At 44.8% G+C, this 15,066-nt stretch overlaps 1 protein-coding gene across 6 annotated transcripts in view; it reads left to right on the top strand.

Annotated features, from left to right (window-relative positions):
* The window catches only part of NRXN1 (neurexin 1), a 1,496,060-nt gene that overhangs the window by 539,536 nt on the left and 941,458 nt on the right, over nt 1-15,066 (top strand). The gene's annotated exons all lie outside the window — the stretch shown is intronic.

Below are 15,066 nucleotides of genomic sequence, written 5' to 3'. Positions count from 1 at the left end.
AGATTGCTGGACTAGAATCTTGAAAACTCAGGTGTGAAATCCTGCTCTGCCATGGAGGTTTGCTGGATGACCTTAAGCCAGTCACACAGTCTCAGCCTAACCTACCTCATATGATTGTTGTGAGGATAAAATGGAGAAGGGGGTAATACTGTAAGCCTCTTTGAGTCCTTAAAATAGTGTATAAATAAAATAAAACTATTTTGCAAATGTGCATAGATATAAGGCATTTTTCTGTCAGAGCAGCCATACCATTCCTCTCCCCTAATTCTAGTACTCTGTGTCACCTTCTGAAAGAACTGGTAAATTCAAGTCAGACAAAAGGAAATACTTCCATAGGATATGGGGTTGACCATAGATGGATTTGAAACATTGTTGAACATACTTATGGTGGAGAGCTCTGTCATTGCCTATTAGCAGAAATAACTGAATGAGAGCTCTAGACAGAGGCAGAATGTCTGCCTCTGAAGGTCAGATGCTGTAAAGCAGTCATAAGGTGAGGGTCCACCTTTGAGGCTTTATTGTGGCATCTGGTTGGCCACTGCTGGAAACCAGATGCTGGACTAGATGACTCATTGGTCTGATTTATTATCACTGTCCTTTAATTTAATCTGACATTTAGCACATTATCTCACCTCCTCACAAAGGATCCCTTCCTTATTTGCTGATCTCATATTGTCTTCCCATGTGACCATGATATTACATGTTTTAAAAAATTAAGAGACTACCAAGATTTATAATAGAATACCCAACAAACTGCAAATTCATACAAAGGGGAAATAATCATTGCCAAGTACAAGAGAATCAATTCCAATTCATAGGAAAGAAACAAGACAAGAATGAATACATGCTACTCAAGACCTGGGGAAAAGGTTATTATATATCTATTGTTCAGCTAATAAAACACCAGAGAAAAAGTAAGATGAGTGATGAATGAAGTTAATGATATCCTACTAATATCCAGCATACTGTGTTCCTATAAAATCTGCCTTTAGTTTGCAAAAGGAGGCACAAAGAGATGTGGTTAATTGGGAGGAAAAAATCATTTTTTAATGTAGCTGTTGGTAAGATATTGGTGAAATTGGGTATGAAGCACACAGGCTAGAAGTAATGAGATAATTAAGTCAGTCAATTGGAGAAAGAACTATAGAAAGATCTGCAGAGAATACTGAGAAAATTATGAGAAATCCTTCTTATATAGATTTTCAGTAGCAGTTAACCAGGCTGTAATCTTCTGATGTAGAGACCAATATCCATTCAGTTTGACCCGGACAGAATTAGCTGCCCAAGACAAGGGGAAACCATTGATTGAAATTTTGGAGCAATTCTTAAACAACAGTGGAGTCGTAAAAGTGTAGCAGAATGATATCCCATAGAAATGTTGATACTTAATATTCTCATATTTCCCATCTCTATATTCATGGATTAATTATCGCTATATTTGCCATTCAATTATATTTGATTTTCACATCTGACATTTAAATCTGTTATTTAAAGTTGATATTTTAAAATATTTTGCTGATCCTAAACTAGACCCCAGAGCACAAGTTTCTGAACTTCCCAGACCATGGAAATAAAGGAGCTAGCAAATCTTCTCTGACGTTGTTTGGTCAAGCTCAGATAACTTTTTTGAGATAAAGCTTGGGAAAAGTAATTTTACATATCCCCTGTAACTGTTCTTCCGGGGATGGTAATGGTTCAAATCTAGTCTTATCCTGGATCCTTGTTGCAGTCACGTGATTTGTGGAAGGGCTGCCAGGGAGTATACAAAGGAGATCTCAGTCAATCTGAAAATCAATATGATCTTGGTAGGCTTGCCAGCCTCAGGTCCAGGTAGGGTATCCTCTGATTTTGCAGGCTCCTCTCCACCTCTGGCCAGAAGGGGGAAGTGCAGCCCCAACAGCCATGATTAGCCTTTAAATCTCAGCAGGACATTTTAGAAGAAGCTTGCAAACTGTGTTTAGGAATGTGTGTGTCTTTAGATCTCAGCAGGATGAAAGCTGCATGGAGTGCGGTGGGGAGGGTTAGGTGGAGCGAGCAGGCACAAGCCACGTGGCTCTTCCCAGTGAGTGTGTGAGAGAGGAAGAGGTCCCTCTGCTTGTTTTGCATTTGTTTTAGTAGTTGTGTGTATAGTAAAATGGATAGTAAAGAGTCAACTAGAACCTGATTATAGGATGGAGGAAAACTCCACCCCTAGACAGCTCTCTTATTTTTGTTTTTTTCTGTGTTAGTCTTAATATGTTGGTTGAAATAAAGTAGATTGTTCCATTCAGCAACTCCTGTGACTAAAGCAATTTATACCAGTGCCTAGGGTTGCCATCCTCCATGTGGGGCCTGGAGATCTCCCATTTTTAGAACTGATCTCCGGTTGGCAGAGATCAGCTGCACTGGGGAAAATGGCTGCTCAGAAGGGTCCATTCTATAGCATTATACCATGCTGAGGTCTCTCTCCTCCCCAAACCCCACCATCTCCTGGATCCACATCCAGAGTCTCCAGGTATTTTCCACAGTAAAATCACAATACTTGCAAACGGATTGTGTTTGGAAAATTGTTTATTTTAGTTGCTGTGTGTTTGTGTTGGTGTGTGTCCCTTAATAAAGCCATGCTTGGAAATGCTACCTGACAAGGGACTTGTGAGGGTATAACAAATTACACTTTCATTTAGTGAAAGTGCAGCTGTTGGGGAGCCCTTTGAAGGCAAAAAAAAGAGGAAGCGAAAATAAAGATTGTATTCAGGGGAACTGCACTGCTGTATTTTTATTTTATTTTGTAGGGAATGGGAAAGTCTCCAGGTTCCACCTCCAAAGTCCCCAGGTATTTCCTGAGTTGGACCTGACAGACCCTAGATCTTGGTCAGGTTTTGGGTCTGCACAGCTCCTTTGTTCCTATGTAATGTTAAAAAACTATTTTGCTCAGCAGCATCTGAGCCACAGTTACTAGCCATGATTTGGAAAAGTATCAAGGGAACACTTACAATTCTTGTGGACTTGGCTAAAGATTCTTCATCAATGAACATGCATCATAACTAATTTTATAAATGTGTGGTACCGGAAGGCTCTGTCTTCCAGACCCATGAAAAGAGAAACCCTCCCCCACAAACGAGACTTATATTAAATTCATTTGTTTCATGTTTGGGATTTTTAATTAGAGAGAGTAGATGACTAGTGGGACATGTAATAAAAATATCTAAAAATCTTGAATGGGGTGGGGGAAAAACAGAAATTTCTTTGAATTTCCCATGGTGTTAGAAAACAGTGTCATTTGATGAAATTCTGGCCTGAGAATGCTTTTTCACACATTGCATAATAAAATAATCTACTACCACAGGATACAGCGGTGGCCATGAGGCTGGAATGATGTGTAATCATAGTCTATCAGTGGCTGTTAGCTATGATAGATTAATTGAATCTCTGTGAAATAATATACCTCTGAATCTGTGGTGGATTTTTTTTTATTCCAGTAATTCTTATGTTTAAAAGTTAGAAAAATATTGGCTGGAAATGATATGGAATGCCCCAAGGCTTTTGAATACCCAGCGGGATTTTGAATAGATTTTATTGGGGGGAAATCCATCACCTTGCCCCTCCAGGCCATAAATTTTGGAGTTCTGCATGAGAATCGTGGTTCTGAAATTGAACTGATAAATTCATCATTTTGGGACCGCTGCCCCAGTTTTGTACAGCAATGAAGCTTTCAGTTCTTTTGCTTCAGTTGCGTTTTTCTCCCCTGTCACCAATTTACAGAAACAATGATTAAAAGCAGTCATCATGTGAGTATTACTTAAAGGGAATTAAAGTATACCATGTGAGCATTGATCTGTCCGATGGCATCAAAGAGTAAATATGACGATGGGAATGATTTTGAATTTCTCATCCTTGCTGTTTCAGCCTGAATATTGTTTCAATTTAGCTTTTCCCTTTTGCTTATCAAATCTGTGATTTTTTAAAATTTCATTTTCTAATTCATCATATGATGATTTGTGAATCGCCTTATCCTGGCTAATGCCAGGCTGTAGGTGATGTACATAAACATAAAATACATATAAAATCAGTAAATCCAATTAATTAAAAACAGCTTACGACCTGATGACATCTTTGTAGTGTGCAACAATTTGGCTTTTGAGGAGTTGGGAGCAGAGAACCCCCCTTGGGTGGTTCAACAACTGTTGCTGTCCTCAAGCAAAAGCCTGGCAGGACATCTCTGATTTGCAGGCCCTGCAGAATTGTAGAAGATCCCGCAGGTCCCTAATATCTTCTGGCAGAGCATTCCACCAGGTCAGGGCCAGGACTGAAAAGGTCCCAGCCCTCATTGAGGACAGCCAGACCTTTTTGGGACCGGGGATCACCAGTAGATTTTTACTTCTTTCAGGGACATAGCTGAGGAGGTGGTCCTGCAGATATGTTGGTCCCTGACTGCTCAAAGGTCATAACCAGCAGGGCCAGCACATGGAAGTAGGCCACGTAGGCAGCCGACTCAGGCGCCACTTGGCCTAGGGGTGCCATGAGGTGCCCCCTCTCCCCACAGCCACCACCTCCCCGTGGCCACCACCACCTTCCACCGCCTCCTCACCACTGTCTGCCGCCTTCCCGCCACTTTCTGCAGCCTCCCCGTGACTACCACTACCTTCTGCTGCCTCTTCGCCACTTTCTGCCGCCTCCTCGCCACTTTCTGCTGCCTTCCATCACCTCCCCACCACCTTCTGCAATCTCCCCACGACCACCACCACCTTCCACTGCCTCCTTGCCACTTTCTGCTGCCATCCACTGCCTCCCTGCCACCTTCTGCAGCCGCCGCCACCTTCCGCCGCCTCCTCACCACCTTCTGCCGCCTCCTGCGGCCGCCACCACCTGCCGCTTTCCCATGACTGCCGTCGCCTTCCGCTACCTACCCACAGCCACTGCCCCGCGCCTGCCTTCCCCTGCCTCCCTGCCCGCACCCGAAGATGCTTCCTGGGGCCATGCATGACTCTCACCCCAGCCCCCCCCCCCCCCGGCTTCAAAGGAAGCCAGCCAGCTCCCTTTGAAGCAGGGGAGCGCCAGGGTGAGCACTTGTGCGTGGTGTGGGCAGCCCGATGTCAGTGCAGAAACAGATGAAGGGAGTGGGGAAACAGCCATCGGCCTATGGGCACCAGAACCCCTAGCGCTGAGCCTGATAACCAGAACCTTGAATCTAACTCAGTAGTCAACTGGAAGCCAGAGTAGCTGGTGCAGCACCAGTAGAATATGTGCTATCCGTGGCGGTCCCATCAAATGAATGCATTTTCCAACATTATCTGTGTGTCAGAGTATCAGTGTACACATCATGGCAATTGTACATACGAATGCTACATAAATTGGACATAAAAAACTGTACAGTATGCTACACAATACAAATGAATGTACAAATCCAGCAGTAAAAAGTGCAGAAGTGAGCACATTGACAAATATATCCAAGAATATAAAAAGAAAGGGAAGTGGGAATGTTACTAGGTGGTGGGGGAAAATAATTGTTGTCAATGAAAAAGTGTGAGATGCAAAGGATTAAAATTTGTGCAAGATTCTGTAACAGAGTAATAAATTAATAGCAAAGTAGGAAGAGGGCAGAATTACTGTGAAAGTGGGGAAAACCCATCTTAGCATTAAGAAGTGTGAACTTGTGGAATGGTCTCCCTGAGGGAGTTGTAAAAGCCTCATCTCTGAGACACTTAAAAATAGACTACCCAGAGCACTCGAGAGTATCCCACAGGGAGCAATCTTGCCTGTATAGTGGGGCACGGTTGAGAAAACTCCCTTCTTTTCTGTTTCTAATTTCCATACATAATTTAGAGGTGTACTTGTCCTTGCAAAAAAGTACTACTACTCTTGGATGCCAAAGTCAGCTGGCGTCCTTCACAGGCCTCTTCAGCCCTTTGACAGTGTGTTGTACTCTAAGGTTTTATGATTGCAGAAATCCCAAGGCCATGCTACATAAGCAAGCTACTTTTTAGAGTGAACTTTTAAAATGCCTATCATTTTCAGTCTCTTAGGGACCAGAACTTGCATGGACAAGGGTTAACCAAAACAACCCAACAACAAAATGCATTGATTTCTTGGGTGGTTTTCCCAACCTAGGTATATAGAAAGTGTCTGTACTATGAGGTCAATAAGAGAAAAGAAGATTCTAATAATATAGTTCTTTGAGTTCTGTTTAAAACACCCCCAAAAAACAGTGCAACCAGGACAGGAAAACAGCTTTAGGGTTTCTTGAAGATTCTATGTACTCGTGCTGGCTGATAAGGACAGCAAGGAAAGGAAAGGTTCCCTGTGCAAGCACTAGTCATTTCCGACTCTGGGGTGACATTGCTTTCACAACATTTTCACGGCAGATTTTTTATGGGGTGGTTTGCCATTGCCTTCCCCAGTCATCTACGCTTTCCCCCCAGCAAGCTGGGTACTCATTTTACCGACCTCGGAAGGATGAAAGGCTGAGTCAACCTTGAGCCGACTACCTGAAAACCCAGCTTCCGCCGGGGATCAAACTCAGGTCGTGAGCAGAGCTTAGGACTGCAGTACTGCAGCTTTAACACTCTGCGCCACCGGGCTCTTTTCTAAGGACAGCAAAGATGTCCCTAATTTTTGCTTAAAGGATGATGCATGCTATTTCATATATACTAGAAAGGAAGGGGAGCCCCGTGGTGCAGAGTGGTAAAGCTGCAGTACTGCAGTCCAGACTCTCTGCTCACAACATGAGTTCAATCCTGGCAGAAACTGGGTTCAGGTAGCCAGCACAAGGTTGACTCGGCCTTCCATCCTTCCAAGGTCAGTAAAATAAGTACCCAGCTTGCTGGGGGGAAAGTGTAGACTGCGGAAGGCAATGACAAACCACCCTGTAAAAATCTGTCATGAAAACGTTGTGAAAGCAACGTCACCCCAGAGTTGGAAACGACTGGTGCTTGCACAGGGGACTGCCTTTACCTTTAGAAAGGAAGGGAGGTGTTATTTTTACTTTACTGTTCATTGCAGTAAATAAAACAAAGTCACATACCTTGGAAAATAAGGGATATGAGCAACAAGGTATGGCTATAAGCCAGCACTGTTGTAAGTTCTTATAATTGTGAGATGCAGGGCAGCACCTGCAGCTTAGTGGTAGAGTATTAGTGATAGTTATTTTGTATGTAGAAGGTCCCAAGTCCTGTCCCTGGCAGGCCCAGTTACAGGATCTCAGGTAATTAGGGCAGCAAGGACTCCTGCCAAAGTGAGAGACCTCTTGCCCAGAACCCCCTGGTCCCCACCACTGCTCAAAAGTGTGTCAGGAGGGATTCAGTATCACACCAACACTGTGATGTCACTTCCAGCATGAGAATCTGGAATTCATCCATAGAATTTTGGATGAATCCTAGAGCATTGTACCAACACAATAATGTGAAATCTAGTTCAGATTGGAAGTGGCATAGCAGCCTTGGCATAATCAGGTAGGTCCCCTCCCCACCCTGTACAATCTCCTGACAAGTTCCAGTGCTGGGCTGGCAACCATAAGGGTGACTGGTGATGGAAAAGACTTTGTTCATCTGGGACACTGGAGAGCTTCTTCCAGTCAGAAGAGACAGCGCTGAGCTAGCTGAAGCAATGACGTGAGTTGGTGTAAGACAAGTTCCTGTATTCGAAAGGTGTGTAGAAAGGGAAGAATGCCCTGGGGTGATTTGTTGTCCCAGGCACAGCAGAAGGGGAAAAAATATGCACCTGGCAATTCCCCTCCTCTTCCATGCAGCTGTTAAACAACTAGGGCCCTTCTCAATAATTACATCTGACAACCCTGTACTTTAAACTATTTCCTTGCAGTCATGCCACAAATCTCCATGAAACTAGCATAGCCATTTGGCTTTTTCCTAATACTGAAAATATACACACACCTATATGCACACTATAATGTATATGGTTAGACATCTATGGACCTGGTGCCAGAAGCCAGCCCCAAAAGCTTCCTTTCTTTCCCACCTCTTACCTATCCATTGTCTCAAGCCACCCTCCCCTCCACTTAAGCCACTTTCTTTCCTGTTAAGGGCTGGGCAAAGGTTTCTTTGACTCCTCCTTCCCCAAAGTGATCAGCAGCAGAAATTCTACTGGAGTTCTAACCTTAAGTAGTTCAGCTGCCCACTGCTGTGCTTGACTGAGCAGCTAAAATGCATAAAAGGCCAGATGCCAGCTGTGCTTCTGTTGCTCCTCATGCTGGGGAAGGTGGAATGAGAGAGGCCTTTTTGCTGTGTCTTTGGCTTGCAATGAGTGAATCCATGGGTGAGTAGCCATTGCTGACAGTTCATCCTGTCAGTTCAGACTATAAATGTTAAAAATGCCATGGCAACCTGGGCTCTGGAGTGACCTGAAATAAGGGAGGGCATGGCTGTTGTCCCAACTTTGCCTGTGCTGCCCTGAGTTAGGGTGACCTGACGCAAAGGCGGAAAGGGCATTTGTCCCTTCACCTGTTCTGAAGAAAGGAGACATTTTGACAGCTTGCCACTAAGGCTGAACGTATGTCCCTTCTGCTCTCATTTTGCTGTGTCATGTTCCACTTTGCATCCTTCTGATGATCTGCTGTGAATTTCTGTAGGCTTCATTTTGGTGGACATGTATACAGCCTATTCAGTTTTGTTTTATTTACGTCATTTGTAACCCCAATTTACATCGTTTCCCCACCACCACTGTTTTATGCTCACAACAAACTTGTGAAGTGGGTTAGGCTGAGAGTGTGTGACAGACCCAACATTACCCAAGAAGCTTCAGTGGCAGAGCAGGGAGTCAGACTTGGGTCTCCCAGATCATAGACCAGCGTTCTAACCACTGTACCACACTGGCTTGTTGCAATTCATATTTCTGTCATACTTCCATATTAATAATATGTATATCAACATGCTTTAAAAAGATGAGAAGCTGCATCTGTAACTCCCCCCCCCCCAAGCTCTCCCTAATCAGCACACTCACCATTATAGGTAACCTAAAAGGCTGAGAAAAAAGAAGAAAAGAAGCTATATGAAAATAGGCAGATGTCTCAAATGAATCTAAAGAACAGCTCCCACATCAAAAAAGTCTTATGTGTGCCCTACAAGCACAGGATATAGGCATCAAGTGGAAGACACACACAAAGGACTGCAAAAATCTGCTTCAATGTATCATTCATATACATACTTACAAACCCAGCAAATTATAAAAATATTAAAAACTATCAAAAGAGCAAGAATTGCACTCTCTTTCTACCCGCCCCCTTCTCTCTCATCTCATGAAAGATCTAAATGTGTTTCAGTATTTAACCTTCCTCAGCAGCACATGCCTTTTTGAGACACTCACAATTATATTCACACATTTCTAACTTGCTAACTGCAAGTCAAATTTTACCTATTTCAGCCTGCCAAATGTTACCTTTTATGTACAGTGACAGGTAATACAGTGCTTATCCTATTACAGAAAGGACCCTGGATTAATGGAGACTGTTCTTTGCATCCAAATGCCATAAACTTATGTTCCTCAACATTTCCTTTAAGAAGCTCTTTGCATAATGAATAATGTGCATCTCTCTGAAAGGAGGGGAGGGGAGAAAAAAGAAAAGAAAGAAAGCGGAAATCATTTAGTACAAAACTACAGAAAGTAAGTCTTTGGAATGTGCCCCTGGCATCCATTTTCACATCAAGCAATAATGTATCCTACATGCGACAGCACTTTGATGATGTATTATGCTAATACATTATAGCAACAGAGCTCCCAGAACATATTAGGATAACGCATCATCAAAGGCTATAGCTATGCAATAAAAAACGAAAGCAGCCAGGATGAGACTAGCCAGCAAGGAGAGACTGCAGAACACTTTAACCCTTGGTTGCTGGGGGAGGGGGGATTCTTCTGCTTTCATACTTTTCAAGAGGCCATTATGCTTTCTAATGTAAAGTGCATGAGAAATTGTTGGCACCGCATAGTTAATTTCCTGGTGTTAATCTTCTGGGAAATGTTGCTCTTGGGGCATTTTCTATTAACTTCAGCAGGCATTGTATCGCTACTGAGTAGCATAGCAAAATTGCTTCATCTTAATGCTAGAATGCCTTTTGGCAGGCTACGCTTTCCATTTGCAAGTGCATGCAACTTCCTGTCCTAAAGAGGCTTGCTGATGCTCTAGGCTGGGAGGGTGGGGGGCTGCCCCTCCTTCCAAGTGATTTAAATTGCCTGGGAGGGTGCCCAGGAGCAGCCACTGCCCTTCCCGTGCCCAGGAAATGTCCCACCAATCAACTGATCTGGTGGGGCCTTTAAATCACCCTGCTCCTCAGTGCTCTCCCAATCATGGGTAGCACTGGCAAAAGCAGCCAGGCTAGCCTCCCTCTACATTTAAAGAGCCTGCTGACCAGCTGTTCGGTGGGGTTTATTTAAATCAGGTGGGGAGGGCAGCAGCTGCTCCTACCGCTCTTCCCATGCAATTTGAAGCAGGGGCAGCCTTCAAGTCATGGAGATGTTTGAAGGCTGCCCCCACCCCTGCTGGTGATTCAAATTGCATGGGAAGATCATGCGATTTAAAGACCCTGCCAACCAGCTGGCTGGCGGACTCTTTAAATGGAAGGGAAGGCCAGCCTGGGTGATTTAAAAGCCCCACCAATCAGCAGATCAGTGGGACCTTTCTTGGGCTCACAAAAAGCAGCAGCTGCTCCTGGGTATCCTCCTGCGTGATTTAAATCACCCGGGAGGGAGGGGACGGCCCCAACCCTTCCAAGGGGCACCCGGCATGCCAGCCTTGGTTCTAAAGAAAAATATGTAAAATGAACTTGTTTCTTGCTCTTTTACAACTTTTCTCCTTGACTGTTGTTGGCAAATTAACTTGACACAATCCAGTAACCGAAACACATTTTTAGAAGTTTTTTAAAGACTATTAATGAAACAAGTCTTTCTTCTGAGTTACTGATTTAATTTTCTTTCTTTTTTTTTAATATCCCTGCAAGGGAGCTCGTGCATGAGATTCTCAGTTTCCCTTTAAGCTCTGACTAACTCCAAATCTGCTTAGTTCCAGAAACATTGCCACATCCTTTGACTTCAGTCCTATATGGGCACAAACCAAAACATGAGGCAAAATGAATCATGCATTTGACCTGCTCTCGGTTCACAAACTGAAGTTCATGATGGGTCTACCATCACAAACGTCCATGGACCTTTAAAGCATTTTGTGGCATTTTAAAGCTGACAGTAGGGGTTTAAAGGGACTCTGAGCCTGAAAAACACCTTAGTGGCAGAGAGATGCTCCCCACAGCTCAGGTGTTCGGGGCTGTTTTCTGCAGTCCTTTTAAAGTTTAAAGGGACTGCAGAAGACAGCCCCCCTCCCCTAACAGCTGAGTGGTGGAGATCAGACTTCTGCAGCTCGCTCAGTTGTTTTTTGGCCTTTCTGCAAACCCAAGTTAAAGGAACTGTGGTCCCTTTCAACAGGTTGAACATGAACAAACCTCCTGGTTCAGTTTGCTGTTTGGCCATGAACCACAAACTAACATGAACTACATTTTTCCAATTCATGCCCATCCCTAGTCCTGGGGTAAAAAGACCATTATATTGAACTTAGTCCACAGCATGTGTGATGCTGTCTCTTAGGCAAACAATCCCATCATATATGTATTTGCACACTATAACTAAAACCTCTCAATAGAATTGTGTATGTCTATTGGAGAGCCAGTTTGATGTAGTGGTTAAGTGTGCGGACTCTTATCTGGGAGAACCGGGTTTGATTTCCCCACTCCTCCACTTGCACCTGCTGGCATGGCCTTGGGTCAGCCATAGCTCTGGCAGAGGATGTCCTCGAAAGGGAGCTGCTGTGAGAGTTCTCTCAGTCCCGCCACCTCACAGGGTGTCTGTTGTGGGGGAGGAAAGTAAAGGAGATTGTGAGTCGCTCTGAGACTCTTCGGAGTGGAGGGTGGGATATAAATCCAATATCTTCTTCTTATTGTTGTTATTAATACCACTTGAAGACAACTGACAATGTAACAATGGTGCTGCGGGGGTAGAAAAGAGTCAATTGTAACTGCAAAGGCAACACCTCCTTTTCAAAGGTTTGCAATGAAATCTTTGAAACCATCCCAGTGTCATGCAAATGGATGACCACATTGATTGCTGCACCCACAATTATGACTTTTTAAGCAGTTCCCATAACAAAACACCATTACGGTGTTATGTTACACTGTTCGTCATCAGCCACATGCTGTTGGGTGGTTTTGCCGCCTATGTCTGTAAAATTGTTTACTGTGCTGCTCCTGTTTTGTAATGTCTGTTTTTTATGATATTATTTTAACTCTGTTGTTTTACTGTTGTAAGCCTCCCTGAGCCTGCTTGTGGGATAGGGTGGGATATAAATCCAAAAATTAAATTAAATTTAAAGTGTGCCATATCCAGGGCTTTTATGGTAGGAAAAGCCCAGCAGGAGTTCATTTGCATATCAGGCCACATCCCTCGACATTACCATTGTTTCACACAAGACATTTTGTTAGAAAAAAACCCAGCAAGAACTCATTTGCGTATTAGGCCACACCCCCTGACACCAAGTTATCCGGAATTGTGTTCCTGTGCTTTCCTGCTAAAAAAAATCCCTGGCCATGTCTATAGTGGGCCTTTGTTGTCTACAATTAGACATTTGCAAGATACTAATTGCTCTGGGCAATGTGCAGAATGCCATTAATTATAGTTTTAAATATCTAACATTCTCAGTAATTCTGGTAGCAGAAATAATATTTTTTTCCCTGATGCTGTTTGAGGCATTCCAGCATGTTTGGTGTTGTAATAGCAATAGCTAAAGCCAAAAATGTGTAGGGCTTTTTCTATAGTGTGTAGCTTTGATCCGTTGCTCTAGGCATCAGAGTTCTCTGCTTTGCTAACAGCCTGTGGGGAAACCTGAGTTCATATTCTGCCTTAAAGCTCACTGAATGAGCTGGGCCAGTCATGCTCTCACAAGTTTAACTTTACTTCCTAAAGCTGCCATGAGGATAAAAGGAGAGAGGTGTGTATACCATTCTGAGGTTTTTGGAGGGCATTTTTGGTAGGATAAAATTGGTAGGATTAAGCTGTGATGGTCTGATGTATTTTCTTATCTGATCCGGGCCCAAAGTTCTCTGGCTGGGATGCTTTTAGGCTCCTTCCGTGGCCCCTAATTAAATGCATGGAGTGAAGGTTTTGTCTTAAAGATTTCAAAACAGAATTTCCAGCTAAACAGGTAGGCTTCCCAAACCTCCCGCTCTGGCGGGAGACTTCTGGTTTCGCAGCCTCATCTCCCGCTCTTCAAAACTCTGGAAGCGGGGGTGGGGGGTGGAGGGGGGGAGAACATACCTTTAGGCTTCATGTTGTAGAGCTCCTGAGCCGTTTGCAAAATGTCTGCCCCTTTAAGGCTGGGCAGGAAGCTGGAAGCAGAAAGGGCTTCTGAGAACGGCGCCTCCCTTTCTTTGCTTTCGTTTTCACAGGAAGTAGAGTTGTCCGGAGGAAGATCTGGTAAGTGTGTGTGTGTGAGAGGGAGGGGGCAGGGGATTCCCTAGTTTGGAGGCCCTCCCCCCCTTTAGAAAACGTGGGGGGGGGGAGGGAAATGTCTACTAGGCACTCTATTATTCCCTATGGAGAACGATTCCCATAGGGAATAATAGGAAATTGATCCGTGGGTATTGGGGGCTCTGGGGGGGGCTATTTTTTGAGGTAGAGGCACCAAAGATCTTCTTCGTGGTCTCTGTGCAGTCCCACACATGGGTTTTCCCGTCAGGACGAACCCTACCTCGGAGATTTTAAAAGCTAGCCTAGGCGTTATTTTTGGCGCGCACTCCCTTCCGTCCTGGGGAGCAGGCATCCACTGCGCATGCCTGGAACGGGAGGGAGGCGCCCCACCCAGCCAGTTTCTTTCCAACCGTCGCCCGGGATAGTCTTACCTCGTTGCGCTCCTCTTTTACCTCAGATCCTAGCCTTCGCTTCTTCGTCGTTTCCTCTCTTTTGTTCCATTTTCCTCTTTATACTCTTCATTACTCTTCAAAAAAAAAAAAGAAAAAAAAAAAAAGAAAAAAATATCTTTCCTGCTTTTACCTCAGACCTCCCTTCCCCTACCCCCCCTCCCCCCCCGGGCGTATGGAAGGAAGGGATAGTAGAATAACCTTTAAAAGGTGTTCGCGTTGTAGGGCAAAAATCCCTACATCGGACGGACATTCACTTTGTTTATTTTGCCTGGGAGAAGCCCATAAAGTAGACGCCTGTGCGCATTGCCTTCAATTCGGCAAACAGGCGCGGAAAAACAGGGCCGCTAGACTGAGAAGTCATCTTATGGAGTCTGTGCTTCACCCTGAAATGTCGCAATCCTCTACTACAAGTAAGTCGCCTCCCCTTCTGTCTCCCCAAGGGGACGGCGCAAGGTCGGCAGCTTCAGTGGCCACTGTTCCCAGCAAGCATAAGCCCGGCGATGCCGCGAAAACCGGCGACGGCGCGAAGACGTCACAACAAACGGTCGCGCCTATTAAATTGAAAACTGGGAAGCACACCAAGAAACACAAGCACTCCGAGCCGAAGGGCCTGAAGGATTCGAGAAAACCTACCGACCCGAAGGAACCGAAAAAATCTACCGACCCGAAGGACTCGAAAAAACCTACCGCTCCGAACAAACCTTCGGAACAACACGAGTCTGACATACGTTGTGACCCGTCCACACCCGGATCCGATACCCAGGAAGCGGCCACTCCGCTTACGGACTCACCGCATCAGCAGACGGAGGAAGTTATCCCGGTTCCGTCCCGATCCCCTTCTTTGCAAGGATCCATACCAGACCCTTCGCTGGAGAAGATCCGAGACCCGCTGCAGTGGACTCAACAACACATCAACCCCAGATCGTTCCGCGATATGTCGAATCCCATCCAATATAGACACGATGCTCATCGCTACTTTGATACTCATCGATTCCCAGCCAGATCTCCGAGCATCGAGAGACATCGGTACCATCATACACGTTTCCCGGAGAGATCCCCTAGCAGGGGGAGGGACCGCTATCGCTACAACCCGAGATCTCGGTCTCCATCCATGTCCCCGAGAAGACGCTACTACACCTCGAGGTCTCCATCAATGGATTCCCATCAATGCTGCGGT

The sequence above is a fragment of the Heteronotia binoei genome, chromosome 1, assembly GCF_032191835.1.
Source record: "Heteronotia binoei isolate CCM8104 ecotype False Entrance Well chromosome 1, APGP_CSIRO_Hbin_v1, whole genome shotgun sequence".
In the NCBI taxonomy this organism is placed as follows: Eukaryota; Metazoa; Chordata; class Lepidosauria; order Squamata; family Gekkonidae; genus Heteronotia; species Heteronotia binoei.
The sequence above is the reverse complement of the archived record's forward strand: the minus strand, read 5'-3'. Positions and strand labels throughout refer to the sequence as shown.